Here is a 13717-nt window from a genome sequence, read left to right on the forward strand (position 1 = left end):
TCTAAACCCCTGAAAATCAGACATTTTGACCTCATAATCTCCCTACAGGAACACAGGGCTTTTGTAGCCTTCCCAAGACTTACAGCCCTTCTAATCCTCACACTGTGTTGGGATTTCTTGCCTGTCCTGTCAAACTTTTCATCCCCCTGATGTCGTCTCACAGCCCTGCTGCTCCTTTTCTCTTCTCTAAGCTCCTTGTTTTGGTATCATTGATTCATTGGGATGATTCACCAGCACTGAAAGCACCAGACAGGTCATTCTGTTCCTATTAATGTATTTATGGGGACAAATGTGGAAATAATTAGGTATGTGTAATTAAATCCTGTGTGTCAGGTGAGGGTTTTTTGGTCTGATGGATGATTTGAGCAGAGTGAGGAGCTCTGTCCCAGGCTGTCCACCCTCTGTTGGCAATGCTCAGTGTCTGTTCCACTCTTCTAACTATGTTTTCTGCCCTGAAAAGGAGATTTCTTTCTCTACTCATTAATTTTTGGGGTAAGGCTGGCTACCACCTCCCTCCAGAGAGGATCACTGTGGCCGCTCGATGCAATCCAGGGAGATGCCCTTCCTTAAACTAAAAGAGGAGAGATTTAGATTAGATATTTGGGAAGAAATTCCTGGCTGGGAGGGTGGGGAGGCCCTGGCACAGGTTGCCCAGAGAAGCTGTGGCTGCCCCTGGATCCTTGGAAGTGTCCAAGGCCAGGTTGGAAGGGGCTTGGAGCAACCTGGGCTGGTGGAAGGTGTCCCTACCCATGGCAGGGGGTGGAACAAAATGATCCTTAATTTCCCTTCCCTTCCAACCCATTCTGTGATTCCATGATTCCTGGCCCAAGCAATTCCCTGTGTCTATCTGAGGCTGCCACAGCTTCCTCCTCACACAGAATTCCCAGCTCCTGCTCTCTCCATCCCACTGCTGCCTGCTCAGCATGGAGTTCTTGTCCTCCACACCCAGCCCTGACTAAGTTCTTACACCCAGATCTGGGACCTGCCTTTCAGCTCATGGTCCAGCACCACCCCCAGCTCTGGTCCTGCAGCAGGACAAGGACAGGGATCATGTCCTGCCCATGCCAGGGTTTGTTCCTCAGTCCCTTAAAGGTTTTCCCAAATCTCTTTATTCATTGCCTGCTCTTCTAGACCATTTCCCTCTTTCCCAGTCACTTTCCAAGTGCTCCTCCAGCCTTTATGTGACTTTTGGGATGCAAAAGGAGGTCTGCCCTTGACCCTGAGTTAGGGCTCAATTACACAGTATTTTTCAGGCAAAACCCTAAGGAATCTTTAAAATTAATATTTATACCTTAGTAACCCTAAGAGAAAAATATGGACTTCTCCAAGAGGCTGTGTAGGTTAAAAAAAAAGCAATTAATTCAAGAATTCTGACTTTGCAGCCTGTACAGTAAGAGTGGTTGTATCAACAGAGCAACTCTTAGAAAGTTAAATTATACCAAGGAGTGCACACGTGGCAGTGCTCAAAACCCAGAGGACAAAAACACCTTTGGCCATGTCAGAGAACTGTTTGAGCGAGCTTGTTATTTTATAGATGCTGTTCCCATAAACATTGCAAGAGGAAGCAGGAGCAGCACGGAGCAGGAAAGACCTGCCGGAGCCCCTGCCCCTGATTTGTGTGCTGGGAGAGCAGTGGGAATGGGAGACAGGTTGTGTAGCTTCTCCCAGGAGCATTCCTGCCTTTATTAGCAGCTTCCAACTGGCAGCCAGAGCTGATTTAATAGTAATGCTTTTTTTTTTATGAATCCTTGCTTAGACTGTTTTGAATACTTTCTGCATGACTAATTAACGACCCGAAATGATTTAAATTGCGCTGTTAAAACTTCGGGACGTGCGAAACAAACGGCTCTTCTTCAATATTTTATCTAATCTCGGCAGTCGCAGGGACTGGGGGGGGAGGTATCGCTTGTTATCTAAAAGCCACTTAAGTGAGCTAAAATGTGATGTCATGTTCTCTAAATACACGGAGGTATTTGTGCTCAGTCTGCCGAGACGCAGCCGTGACTGCGCTGTGATAAACCTAATTACGGCCCTTTAAACGATAACAAAACCCGCTGGAAACTGGCAGGAGATGAAAACCTGCAGCCTCGTACGCGCAGTTTTGCTTGGCTAAAGCGTTCTGTAACATTATGCCGGGATAAACCGGAGTGATTCATCGCTGGAAAGACACTCCCAGCTGGAGCAAGGAGTTGGAACTCGCTCGCCGGTGACCCTCGGGAAGAGCGGCATCAGCCCCGCCGAGCGGGAAAGCTGCTGGGAATAAGGTAACCCCGGAGCCAGGAGTGCTCGTGGTTCGTGTTTGAGGTGCTTGGGTCGCTCTTTGCTGCTCAGGATACGATTCCTCTCCCTTTCGGCTGCTAATTCCCTTCGCTTTTGAATTCATGTTTATCCATAGATTTTTTTTTTTTTCCTCCTCTCCCCCCTTCGCCCCCCCCTGGAACAAGGACGGCTTGTGTAAGAGAGCAGGATAACAACCTAATTGTTCGATGTGCATATAAACGCTTGAAATAATGCGGCATCTAATTTTTAATGAAGCATGAAGGAAAGCTAGAGCTCAGCACAATCCCTGCCCGCCGGAGATCCTAATCTTCCCTTCCCAGCGCAGGAGAGTGCTCCATGAGCCGGCCCCGGGAGGGAGCCGAGCCCAGCCTGCAGCCCCGGCTCCCGCATCCCTGGGTCCCGCATCCCCGAATCCCGCATTCCTGGCTCCCGGGGTCCCCCGGCCGCCGAGGGCGCGATGGAAATTCCCTGAACGACCGGCTGGAAAATACGTGCTGGAAAGGTACATAACCCTTCCCTCTAACCCTTTTCTTTATTGTTTTCTCTATTTTTCTCTCTTGTTTTCTCCGTTGCTTCTCTATTGTCCTCTATTGTTTCTCTATTGTTTTCTCTATTGTTATGGCGAAAAAAAAGCCACTTTTTTTACTCGGAAAGTCACTCGGCTTGACACGTGCTTAGGAAAACAAACCGTGTCTGTGTCGGGTTAAAGGGAAAATGCCCTTTTTCAGCTCGTTCAGCCCTCGGACAGTTGATTCCAGCTGGATTTATGGACCATCGCTCCGTTCTTGGAGCAGAACCGACCCCGCCTTTGCGAGCGGGTTTGGGGGCTTTCAGGGGTTTCCAGCCGAGCCCCCCGGGGGTTGAAACCCTCCTTCCCCTCCAAATGTCCCTCTTCTCCCCCCAGAGTCACTGGTTTGGGGGGTCCCAAACACAGGAGCGGGTTCTCCGGGTGCTGGAGGCGCTCCCGGGGCTGGTCCTGCCCCGCTCCCAGCGTTTGGCAGCAGACTCTGAGTGCGATTCTTATTTTTATTTTATTTTTATTTTTGGAAGCCTGCTCCTGGAAATGTAGTTCTTCACAAATGGTTTCCCGAGTCAAAGCAAATGGAATAATTGTACGTGTTGTGAATCTGTAAAAGAGAAATGGCACTGCTGCAAAAAGGGCTTCCCGAGCTTCCCTGTTAATTAAAAAACATCACTCTGTAAAAAATCATGGAATGGTTTGGGTTGGAAGGGACCTTAAAGCTCATTTCATTCCATCTCCCTGCCATGAGCAGGGAAACCTTCCACCAGATCACGTTGCTCAAAGCCCCATCCAGCCTAGCCTTGCACTCAATTAAATCAAAAATTAAATTAATTTCGTGGATAAATAGTTGTGTTTCCAATTGTAGCCGGTGTCTGCGCTCTTTCTGGCTAAAATATACTTTTTTTTTTTTTGGAGGGAACATTAACCATTTCTTAATTATAATTACATTCTGTAGCTAAACACTCAGTTACATCACTTGCCAGTACAGTAAGCTCTACAATTTTTCATAAACCCACGTGATTTCTGTTGTATTTTGTAAATTTTTATGTGGCAATAGATATGGAAACCTGCCCAAATTGTGGGATTACCTGCAGGAATATCCCTTGTGTGTAATACAGTACGTTGTCAGGTGTGTGTTGGTTGATTTTTTCAGCATCAGACTGCACAGAAAGGCTGTGATTAGTTTTTTTTTATCCCTTTAAGATTCATTGGCAGGCCAAACCAGACAGGGCTGATGCTTATCATGGATTGTGAATTTCCAATGGGCAGAACTGGCAAAATATATGTATTTTTTATTAAAAAAAAATTATTATGTTGCGTCAGAGATTTTGTCGTGTGGAAATTATTGTAACTAAGGCAGATCCCAACGTGAACGGGGTGGAAATCCCCACTTTCAGAACAACCTCTGGTGAATTTTTCCCTGCTTTTATTGCCGTGGAAATGCTGTTTGGCACCGAGATAGGAGTATCTGGATGGGTCAGAGCTTGGGGCCAGGGGTGGCAGGAGGTCGAGCTGGCTCCGCATCCCGATCCCGCTCCACGGCCTTTGGATGTCAGATGTGTGAGTTTGGTTTCCTGGTGTGGGAACACTGCCATCCTTTGTGTAATGAGTGCTCAAGGAAGGACAGGTGGAATGGAAACTCAAATATTCCTGCTCTGGCTGTGGTTAGGGATGAGCTTTCAGTGTCCAACACTGGGAGTGAGGGGGTGTCAGGACGAGGTTTCTCCGCTGGGCCGTGGAACGAGGTGAAAATAAACCATGGGTGAAACACTCCCAGGTGGGTGATCACCAAAAGGGGCACAGTGATTTAGCTCATTAGCACTGCCCAGCTAAAATGATTCCCAACACTCCACTGATTAGTTATGCAAACACCCAGGACAGGCTTTTAATGGGGCTCGCCCTTGGGTCTAACCCTGCTGCCTCCGGACAGCCCCGGGAGGTGCCAGCAGGGAGGGAATCCGACCCTTCCAGTTTCCACTGGAGGTTTTTTAGGCTGGTGCTGACATAAAAACACGTGAAAAGCCATCCTGGCCGTGTTACAGTAGAAGATTTGTTCGCTGTAAATCTAAAACTTTATTTATGCGTCAGCGATCTGCCGGTTTAATTATTTGGCATCCGCGTGTCTGATCGTGAGTCTGATTTCCTCCGATTCTCTGGTGTAAAAGGCAAAGTTTAAGTTACAATGGAGTTTGGAAATAGAATAAATTATTTTCTTTCAGTTCTGCTCATGAGTAGGGGTGGGAACCCAAGCCCGGATCTCATGATTTACCCAGTTAGGAACCGGATCGATCGGCAACAAAAGAGTTTAAAATAATCGCTGCGCGTCCTTCAGGATGTCGTTCACCCCCCTTTGGACCTGAGGGCAGTAAGTTATAACCCCCTCTCCTTTTCCTGGCTCCCAGGTTGCACCTTGTGTCTGTCAAACTGATGTGATGGAACGGGCAGAGCGAGTCAACGGGGTCAAGTGATACAACGGCCGCGCTTGGGCCAAGCAAACTCCGCAGGGGAGGGTGGAGTATCTTGGGGAGCCTGATAGTTTGGTCCCATAGGGCTCAATGAGACCTATTTAGTTAAAATGGACTCATTTGCCTCGAAAAACAAACTGTTATTTTAATCCTGGGGCGACCGACGTGGTCCCTGGGTAAAAGGTGGCGTGTCCTGGTTGCTGATGGGGCAGGAAGAGGTTTACTGAGTGACAACGGCACAAAGTCAGTGGGAAAGTGGAATTTCTGCTGGTTCTTTGGTACTCTGGATAGATTTTTACATTAGGCAGTACCTTCTTGTGATGTAATTGGTGAGGAAGGACAAAACTACAAATATATCTCATGCTTATGTCATTTATTTTTTAAATTATTTTGGATTCCGTGATTTTTTTCAGAGGACGGGTCAGTTCAAACGACAACACTCATCCAAAATCCTTCTTTCTGTGATAAAGTGGATAATTCCTCGTGGTTTTCCGTGCTGCCAAGTGTTACAATGTCTGGGGTAGACCTTAGATGCCCATTTTCCCCCTGGGGTGTTCTTTGTTGTGTGGTGTGACCTACTGAGAGAGGAGCGTGGTTCTTATCCCTCAGTCACCATATGTTCCCAGAAACAATCATCGTTTTCCGTCGGTCCCAGTGTTTGGCCTGTTGTGTGTCCGCAGGACTTTGTTGTCTTTGGCAGAGTTTTCCTGAATTTACTGTGGAAATTCTGATGGTTTCCACGGTAGGGATGGAGATCTGCAGGCAGCACTGCTCCATCACAGGAAATATATCATTGTTAACTCCTTAAATATTGAATTTTGCATGCCAAACAAACCCATGATTTTGTGGGGTTCTAAAATAAATGCAATTATTTTCTTGTGGTTTTTTTTTTCCCAGATAAAAGACATTTTAAACAGCTTCTACTTTGGTATAAGTGGATTTTAGATCTGATATTCAGGTGACAGGAAGGCAAAAGGCTTTGTCATTGTTTTTTGTTCTCAGAGTGTGGTTCTCATGAGGAACTGCTTTTACTGAGCACATTTCAGTTGAGGCAACCAAGAGTTGAACCACTTGTTAAACGAATTAGGGTTTACCTGCTTAGCAAAGGTAGAATTTTATATACACTAAAATCTGGGAATAGAGTTTGGTGTTCAGACAACAAGCCCCTGGTTTTGGGGAGCTGGTAAAATAAAAATCCTTGAGTCTGACCCAGTTTTAACAACAAATTCCCCACAATGTGCCTGGCTCCGAGGAGACCCAGTTCTGAGGAAGCTGCTCTCTTAAAAAACTTGTGTCTTATCCCAGTTATCACTTGGCACGGGTTAAAAAAGGGAAAAATCCCGTATAAATGGTGTCACAATTTGTGCATTGCCCAGCTTTGTGCCTACGTGATCCCGGCTCAGACCCTTCTCCGGCGGTGCATGATTCCCTCTGAATCCACAATATTCCCCTTTATTGGGTGGCAGCAGTGCCAGGGCATTAAGACTGGGGCTCTCTCCCGAGGGACGCTGCAGATGCACGGCGGGAGCTGCGCCTCGTGCCGGGACTTGGCTTTGCTGGAATACTTGGAAAATCCTCCCTGGGAGCCTCAAAGTTAAAGATTGGGAAGTGCTTTGGGTGAGGACATAAAACATCCCATCTGCTCCTCCATCGGGGTGTGTTTCTGAGTAAGCTTTGCCTAGTTTTATATAAATATTTTTAAAAATTGATATAAATAGTTGAATATCCTATATATGCTAAAAATGACAGGAATTAATGGGAGGAATTAACTCGATTATAATTAAAATTTATTATATCTTTTACCCTTTTACGTGTCTCATTTATACAAACTATTTATGAGTATATAGAATTCGTGCATTCTATTTAAATTCTGAGCGGTTCATCTGCCTTTTAATTGTCTTCCTCCACGAGTGCCTTTCGTAGAATTACATAAATTACTGTCATCAAATTGTGCCTGCAATTACTTCATATCAGTCAACCCCTCTGCTTTTGTGTGTCTCTGCTTTCATCTCCTTAGCTGGGGTGCAGACCAATTATGACTTGCAGGCAGGTGACTGGCTCCCAGTGGGATGATCCCTGTGGATACAGAAGGTATTTGCCTGGCAAAACGGGCATGGAAACATTTCAGCACCGGGCAGGTTGCAAAATTCCCGGGGTTTGGGCTGTGGAGGGTGTTTCCATGTGCTGCCAGAAAGAAAAGTGTGTAAATTGATTATCAGATCGAATTATTCAGATTCAGGAATTAGTTATGGTGCAGTGAGTAAAATGACTCTGGGAAGCTGGAATTAGGGCAAACAGGGTGTTTTCCTGGTGTTTTGTATCCAGAAATGCTGAAGGCTGAATTAGAATCTTGTCTGATTTTGAGCTTATTAGATCTGGCTGTGAAGTGCCCAAGGGCAATTTAAAAAAAAAAAAATCCTCAAAAATATCTTTTTTCAGAAAATATTATGAACCATTGCTCTCTTAGTGTCTATTTATTTTTTATTAATTAATTACATTCTCCTCCCTAAATACTTGGAAATCACTAACTCCAGTCCCTGTTCCCTTTCACTGTTACTGTTCCTTTATCCATGAAGAGATTTTCAGATGGAATCACGTCTCAGTGTGAGTCCGTGCTGTTTTCCAGCACTTGGACCGCGGTGATTGCAGCTCATTGTCCTTCTGTGCCACGAGATTCGTGCTCCCATTACAGAAATCAGGAATTTTTTTGGTCTGGCTGATGGAGGGAGAGGCCTGACCTGCTCATTTCTGGAGTTTAATCAGCTGTAGGATGGATTATTAAAGTAAATAAAGTGCGTCTACTGTTGTGCCCTGGAAGACGAGGTAAAGATATGCCATAAAGTCACTTGAAAATAAGGTTGTTAGGAAGGAGAAGGACAATCAATCCAGAATATTTTTCACTTGAACCGCTGGATTTCTCTTTGCCAGCTCCAACTTCCTCCTGCAGATTTTAATTCCTTGTTTCGCGTCCACGTGCGTGATTTTGGAACGAGCGAAGTAAATTCCAGCGGGTTCCTTCTCAGATGTGATTTCTGAATAATTGAATCAAAACTAATTTGGGCAGATGTGTGGATGACCAGTTCCCCCAAACAGCACTGATGTAAGGGCAAACAATAGCTCTTGTCTGCAGAAGAATGGAAGCCCTTGATAAAATTTTAGCATCTTAAGTTATCGCTCTGTTGCTCAAGTCAGACGGTCTCGTGGGCTTTCACTGACCACAGTCCCAAGGAGCAGCAGTTTAATCTCATCCCAAATTGACTGTTTTCATAGTTGTGACGTCCACTTGCAGTTGGTTTAGACTTGATTTGTATTTTTGTATAAATACCCATCTCGTGATATTTGAGTGTCCTCACGTGAATCTGATTAGGTCCAAATACATGAAATAAAACAGAGCCTTTGAATTGTCATGAACAAGGCAAATAAACACAGTTTTAACATGAGCACGAATGTATTTTCATGACCAATTTGGCTTATTCTTTTATTGTGTACGTTTAAATAGTTAATGGAGTTTAAGTTAATGGAGTTTAAGTTGGTTTTTTGTATATTTTATATTTATTACCTCTATGGAGCTCTTTGTTTTCGTGGATGTCATTAGCAGCCAGACTTTTCTGTGGATGTTAACAAGTCAGACCATAAATATTTAGCCAAGGCAGTTTGTTTTCCTGGGATTCTTGTGTTAGCAGGACAGGATTCTAAAGCTAAACCAGCGCAGGGCTGGATTTCGTAGAAATCCCACTCGGTTTGTCTTCCCAGACAAACATTTGGGGCTAAACTGCCGAGGAAGCAGATGCCAGTCTGCAGATATTAAGAGTTAATACATCTCTTGAGATGTGTTCATGCTCTTAAGGAGCTTCCAGCCCTCAGAGAGGCTCCTTGTCAGCGAGATCCGAGGGGCTGGAGCGGCGGCTCCGGCCACGGCGTCGAGCGGCGTTGGAGGAACGGGTGAGTGAAGGGTTGGGAGACGCCCTTTGGAGCCAACTTCAACCTGTGTCCTTGGGATAGAGGTGGTGGCTTCGGGCAGTTTTCCAGGGATTCCAAAATGTTTATTTGGTGGGCGACAATTGTGGTGGTTTTGAGCGTCCGAGGGAGTCAACAAGAAGGGGTTTGAGGGGAGTGAAAATGTTATTGACTCCCAGGAAAAGATTAAGTGTCCTTGTTGTCCTTGTTTTACCTCCTGTCTCTGCTGAATGATGAGTGTGTGCATCCATATATATATATAAAAACCCCTATATAAATATATATAAAATATCTATTTTAAAGTGTATAAAATATGTACATAAAGATATAGATCTATATATTTGTTAGTTGGTCTTCAAGGGTTGAAAAGATTTTAAAGCCATTTTGTCAGCATCAGACAAACTACTTTGTAAGAATGAGAGTTTCCTTGCTATTAAGTGGTTTTCAACAAGAGTTTAGCTTGTAAGTACCAAGCCTACACTGCTTCAACATATAACAGAGTACAAAGCAGTTTTGTGGGGTTCTAAAAATAAATGCAATTATTTTCTTACCTTTCCCCCCATAAAAGGCATTTTAAACAGCTTCTGCTTTGGTATAACTGGATTTTAGATCTGATATTCAAGTGGCAAAAAGGAAAAAGGCTTTCTCGTGGTTTTTTGTGTCGTTCTCATGAGGAACTGTTTTACTGAGCACATTTCAGTTGAGGCAACCAAGAGTTGAACCATTTGTTAAATGAATTTGGATTTGCTTGTTTAGCAAAGGTAGAATTTTATATACACTAGAATGTTTCTTTCATTTGGGAATAGAGTTTGGTGTTCAGACAACAAGCCCCCTGGTTTTGGGGAACTGGTAAAACAAAAAATCCTTGAGTCTGACCCAGTTTTAACAGCAAATTCCCCACAATTCAGACCTTGAGCCCCAGTTCTGAGGAAGCTGCTTTCTTACAACTTTGTGTCTTATCCTTGTTTGTAATTCAATTTTTTCCCCATTATTGGGGCACCTGAAAGATTTTTTCTTTCTTTTTCTATCAAGTTTGGTGAGGGTATTTTTTGGTTTGGTGGTCTTTTTGGGTTGGGATTTTTGGTGTCTAACGAGGTGCTGATACAAATTGCAGTGTTCCCTTAACTGAGGTAGTTGGAGGATGTTCCCAGTGTGTGTTCCCTAATTTCCCAGCCTCTGCCTTCATGTCCAGCCTGTTGAAATGCCACTGATGGGTCTGGAGGAACCATTGAGCGACCCAGTGGTGGTGGGAATTGAGGTTTCTCCCCTCACCTTGAAAGTCTGCTGCCAGTAAAACTTTTCAGCACTTCTAATAATTGAAAAGTCCTGATTTCCTCGCTGGCTCTTAAATGCCTTTTAGTGGATTAGTTTGAATCACATCCACTAAGAGCTTGATCATCTGCCAGCCCCTAGAGTTGGGCCAGAGCTTTGTAAATTAATGAGCTCAAGGTGATTAGTACAGGTTGGGTGCTTTGGACCGTGCACCAAATTGTTCCTGTGCAAGGTGTGCAGCCCTGGCTGTCTGTCACGTTTTAATCCCTGTGCTGTGAGGGGGGTTTTCTTTTTCCTGGCTTGGCAGTCAAAATAAACATGGAGGAACTGTCTGATTGCAGAGAATGAAAATTAGACTGAGGTTCCAAAAGCAGGACCAACATTATAACCACAGCTTTGTCGTGGAGACACTTGTTGCTGTGATAATTCTGACTCAGCTCGAGACTTGTTGTGTATTTAACAGGTTTGTATCCAATATCCATTCATGGGACGTGTTATGGGAAGATGTAGCACATAAAACCTTTGTGGGAAGGGGTTTTTTTAAGTCTTGCAGCAACACTTCAGTGTCTCTTTGTGAAGGGAAAAATGCCTTGGAATAAATATGTTGGGAGCCACACGGAATTCCGTGGACACCAGCACATCTTCCCCACGAACTGTTGGCCCCAAGTCAAGAGAGGAAATGAGCTCTTGTTACCCAACAAGGCAAGTTCTGGTGATGTGTTTAGAACTCACATTATCTGCTGAATTTTTTAAGTATATAGGAACTTTCAGTGAAAGGCAGGAAAGACCCTTTTATTTCACAAGCTCTCAGACAGACCCAGGTGACAGAAAAATGATGTGTGCACTGGACATCTGAATTCCCTCTGGCATTTGTGGTGCCAGTGAGAGTTTGGCAGGGGAGGTCTCATTCCTGAGGCTGGTCCCATTCCTGCCTGCTACCTTGCATCCAGCATCTTCACGAATGGAGAGCACTTCCAAGGCCATTGGCTTGAGTTTTGGTCTAAAATACCTGATCAGTGTGTACAGTGATATTTGTCTTCTCTCACTTTTTCTGTCTGATCAGCATCCATGGAGGGGAGGTTGGAACTAAATGATCTTTAAGGTCCCTTCCAACCTAAACCACTCTGTCATTCGTTCTGTATGACTGCTTTTCCAAGCAGTTTTTTCCTCACAGTCCTCTTCTTCCCACATAAGTGTGGAAAAGCTTTATGCTTGTTGGGTATCATCAGCTTTCTTGAGGGAGGATTACTTTCGAGGTGATCTGTCTTGAAAAGATTCCATGTGCTTCCAGCAGCTGTCAGCAGCATCTGACAGGTCTGGAGCAGCAGTCCTGGATCTGTCTGAGCGCTGTTGGATTTTTCCCATTATTCCCAAGTGTTTCAAGTAAGACTTTAATATCAGCTTGTTCTTTTGAAGTCCCAAATACCTACAGCTCTGGGTCGGTTAACTTGGCATTTTTCAGGGCACTGTGTGTCACAAGAGTTCCACTCAGATTGGTTTATCCTTCAGGAGTGAAGCTCTCTCTGTGGTCTCCAGTGGGGCAATAAGTCTCCTTGTAGCTCCAAGAGGTGTAAATACTTTGTCAGTCCTTGGTTGTCTCATCTCCTGGCGTGTAGGTCCATCCTGTTGAACTCATGGAACACTTGTGGTCCATCCCTGATTGTCTGGGTGGCTGGAGAAGCAGCCAGGTGCCTCTGAAGCACTAAAAATGTCCTGCCCCATGGACACACCTTGCAGAACGTGACACTTGACTGTATAACACAGAACTTTCTGTCTCATTTGGAATTTTTTGGTCCTCTGACACGTGAAATGAGGCACTGAGGCTGCTTGAAGGAAGCACCACCATCACCAGGCCTTTGTCCCTGGTTTGCTGGTGGTGGAGAGCCCAGCTCAGGCTGTGTGTGACAAACCTGAGCCCAGTCCTTCATGGGGGGCATCTTCCCTGGCCAGTGCTCAGGGACAGTAGGGTGGTAACTTGGGTCATCAGTTGGGCAGTGACTGTGCCCTGCTCAGGTGAGACCCCCCTGCAGAGCTGCCTCCAGCTCTGGGGAACAACATCAGGAGGACGTGGAGCTGCTGGAGAGAGTCCAGAGGAGGCCATGGAGATGCTCCCAGGGCTGGAGCCCCTCTGCTCTGGAGCCAGGCTGGGAGAGCTGGGGGGGGTCACCTGGAGAAGAGAAGGCTCCAGGGGGACCTGAGAGCTCCTTCCAGGGCCTAAAGGGGCTCCAGGAGAGCTGGAGAGGGACTGGGGACAAGGCATGGAGGGACAGGACAGAGGGAATGGCTTCCCACTGCCAGAGGGCAGGGATAGATGGGATATTGGGAAGGAATTCCTGGCTGGGAGGATGGAGAGGCCCTGGCCCAGGTTGCCCAGAGAAGCTGTGGCTGCCCCTGGATGTGCCCAAGTCCAGGTTGGACGGGGCTTGGAGCAAGCTGGGCTAGTGGAAGGTGTCCCTGCCCATGGCAGGGGGTGGGATGAGATGGGATTTAAAGTCCCTTCCAACCCAAACCATCCTCTGACAACAGGGTGCACTAGTGCAGGTGAAGTGCTGTTAAAACCAAGCCTTGCTGTGAGTTGTAACATCTAAATGTCAGATTCTCTCTTAATCTGACCCATAATTGTACTCTTGGTTTGATTTGGTTAAACCTCCTTGGTGTCTCCGGCTCTCAGGACTGGTTGGCAGTGGTGTTAAACCAAGATCCAAATGATTTCTTGTAATTCCAAACAAACAGTAACTCCTCTGCCTCCAAACTGTTGTTTGAGGTTTTGTCTTCCATCTCTTCCATGTGCTCCACATTTGGGAAATGAGGACATTCCTTGTTGGGAATGTCTGTGGTGGGCAGATCTGAGCCGGAGGCTTGATCCTGCTGTTGTTCTGAAGTGTCTGTGTGTCTGTCCCTGATTTAAATATAAACCCATCACGTAAGAGCCCACAAAAAGTGTATTTTGTTCAGTGCCTGGAGGAGCTGAGAGTGTGATAAGATGGTAACTATGCCTAGAGTTGGACATACAGATTCCTATTAACCCTCAGGGTAGTGATGAAAAAATGCTCTTTTGTTCCCAGTTTAGCACAGGAAGCTCATTTTGGCTTCTTTTAATATCACTGCTCCAGCTGGCAGGGAGTCAGAAATGCAGTTACATGACATCATATCTCTGGCACAGCAGCAGGGTTTGGAGCTCCAGGAACCAGCCCCCCCGATAATAAATCAAAATGTGAGG

The 13717-nt window shown here is 45.6% G+C and overlaps 1 protein-coding gene across 1 annotated transcript in view; it reads left to right on the forward strand.

Moving 5' to 3' along the window:
* The first annotated feature begins 6673 nt into the window (after positions 1 to 6673).
* The window catches only part of LYPD6 (LY6/PLAUR domain containing 6), a 31845-nt gene continuing 24801 nt past the window's right edge, over positions 6674 to 13717 (forward strand). Inside the window, exon 1 of the mRNA XM_017823717.1 lies at positions 6674 to 6935. The gene's annotated coding sequence lies outside the window, so the exon portion shown is untranslated. The remainder of the gene's footprint in view (positions 6936 to 13717) is intronic.

The sequence above is a fragment of the Lepidothrix coronata genome, unplaced genomic scaffold, assembly GCF_001604755.1.
Source record: "Lepidothrix coronata isolate B3197 unplaced genomic scaffold, Lepidothrix_coronata-1.0 Scaffold105, whole genome shotgun sequence".
NCBI lineage: Eukaryota > Metazoa > Chordata > Aves > Passeriformes > Pipridae > Lepidothrix > Lepidothrix coronata.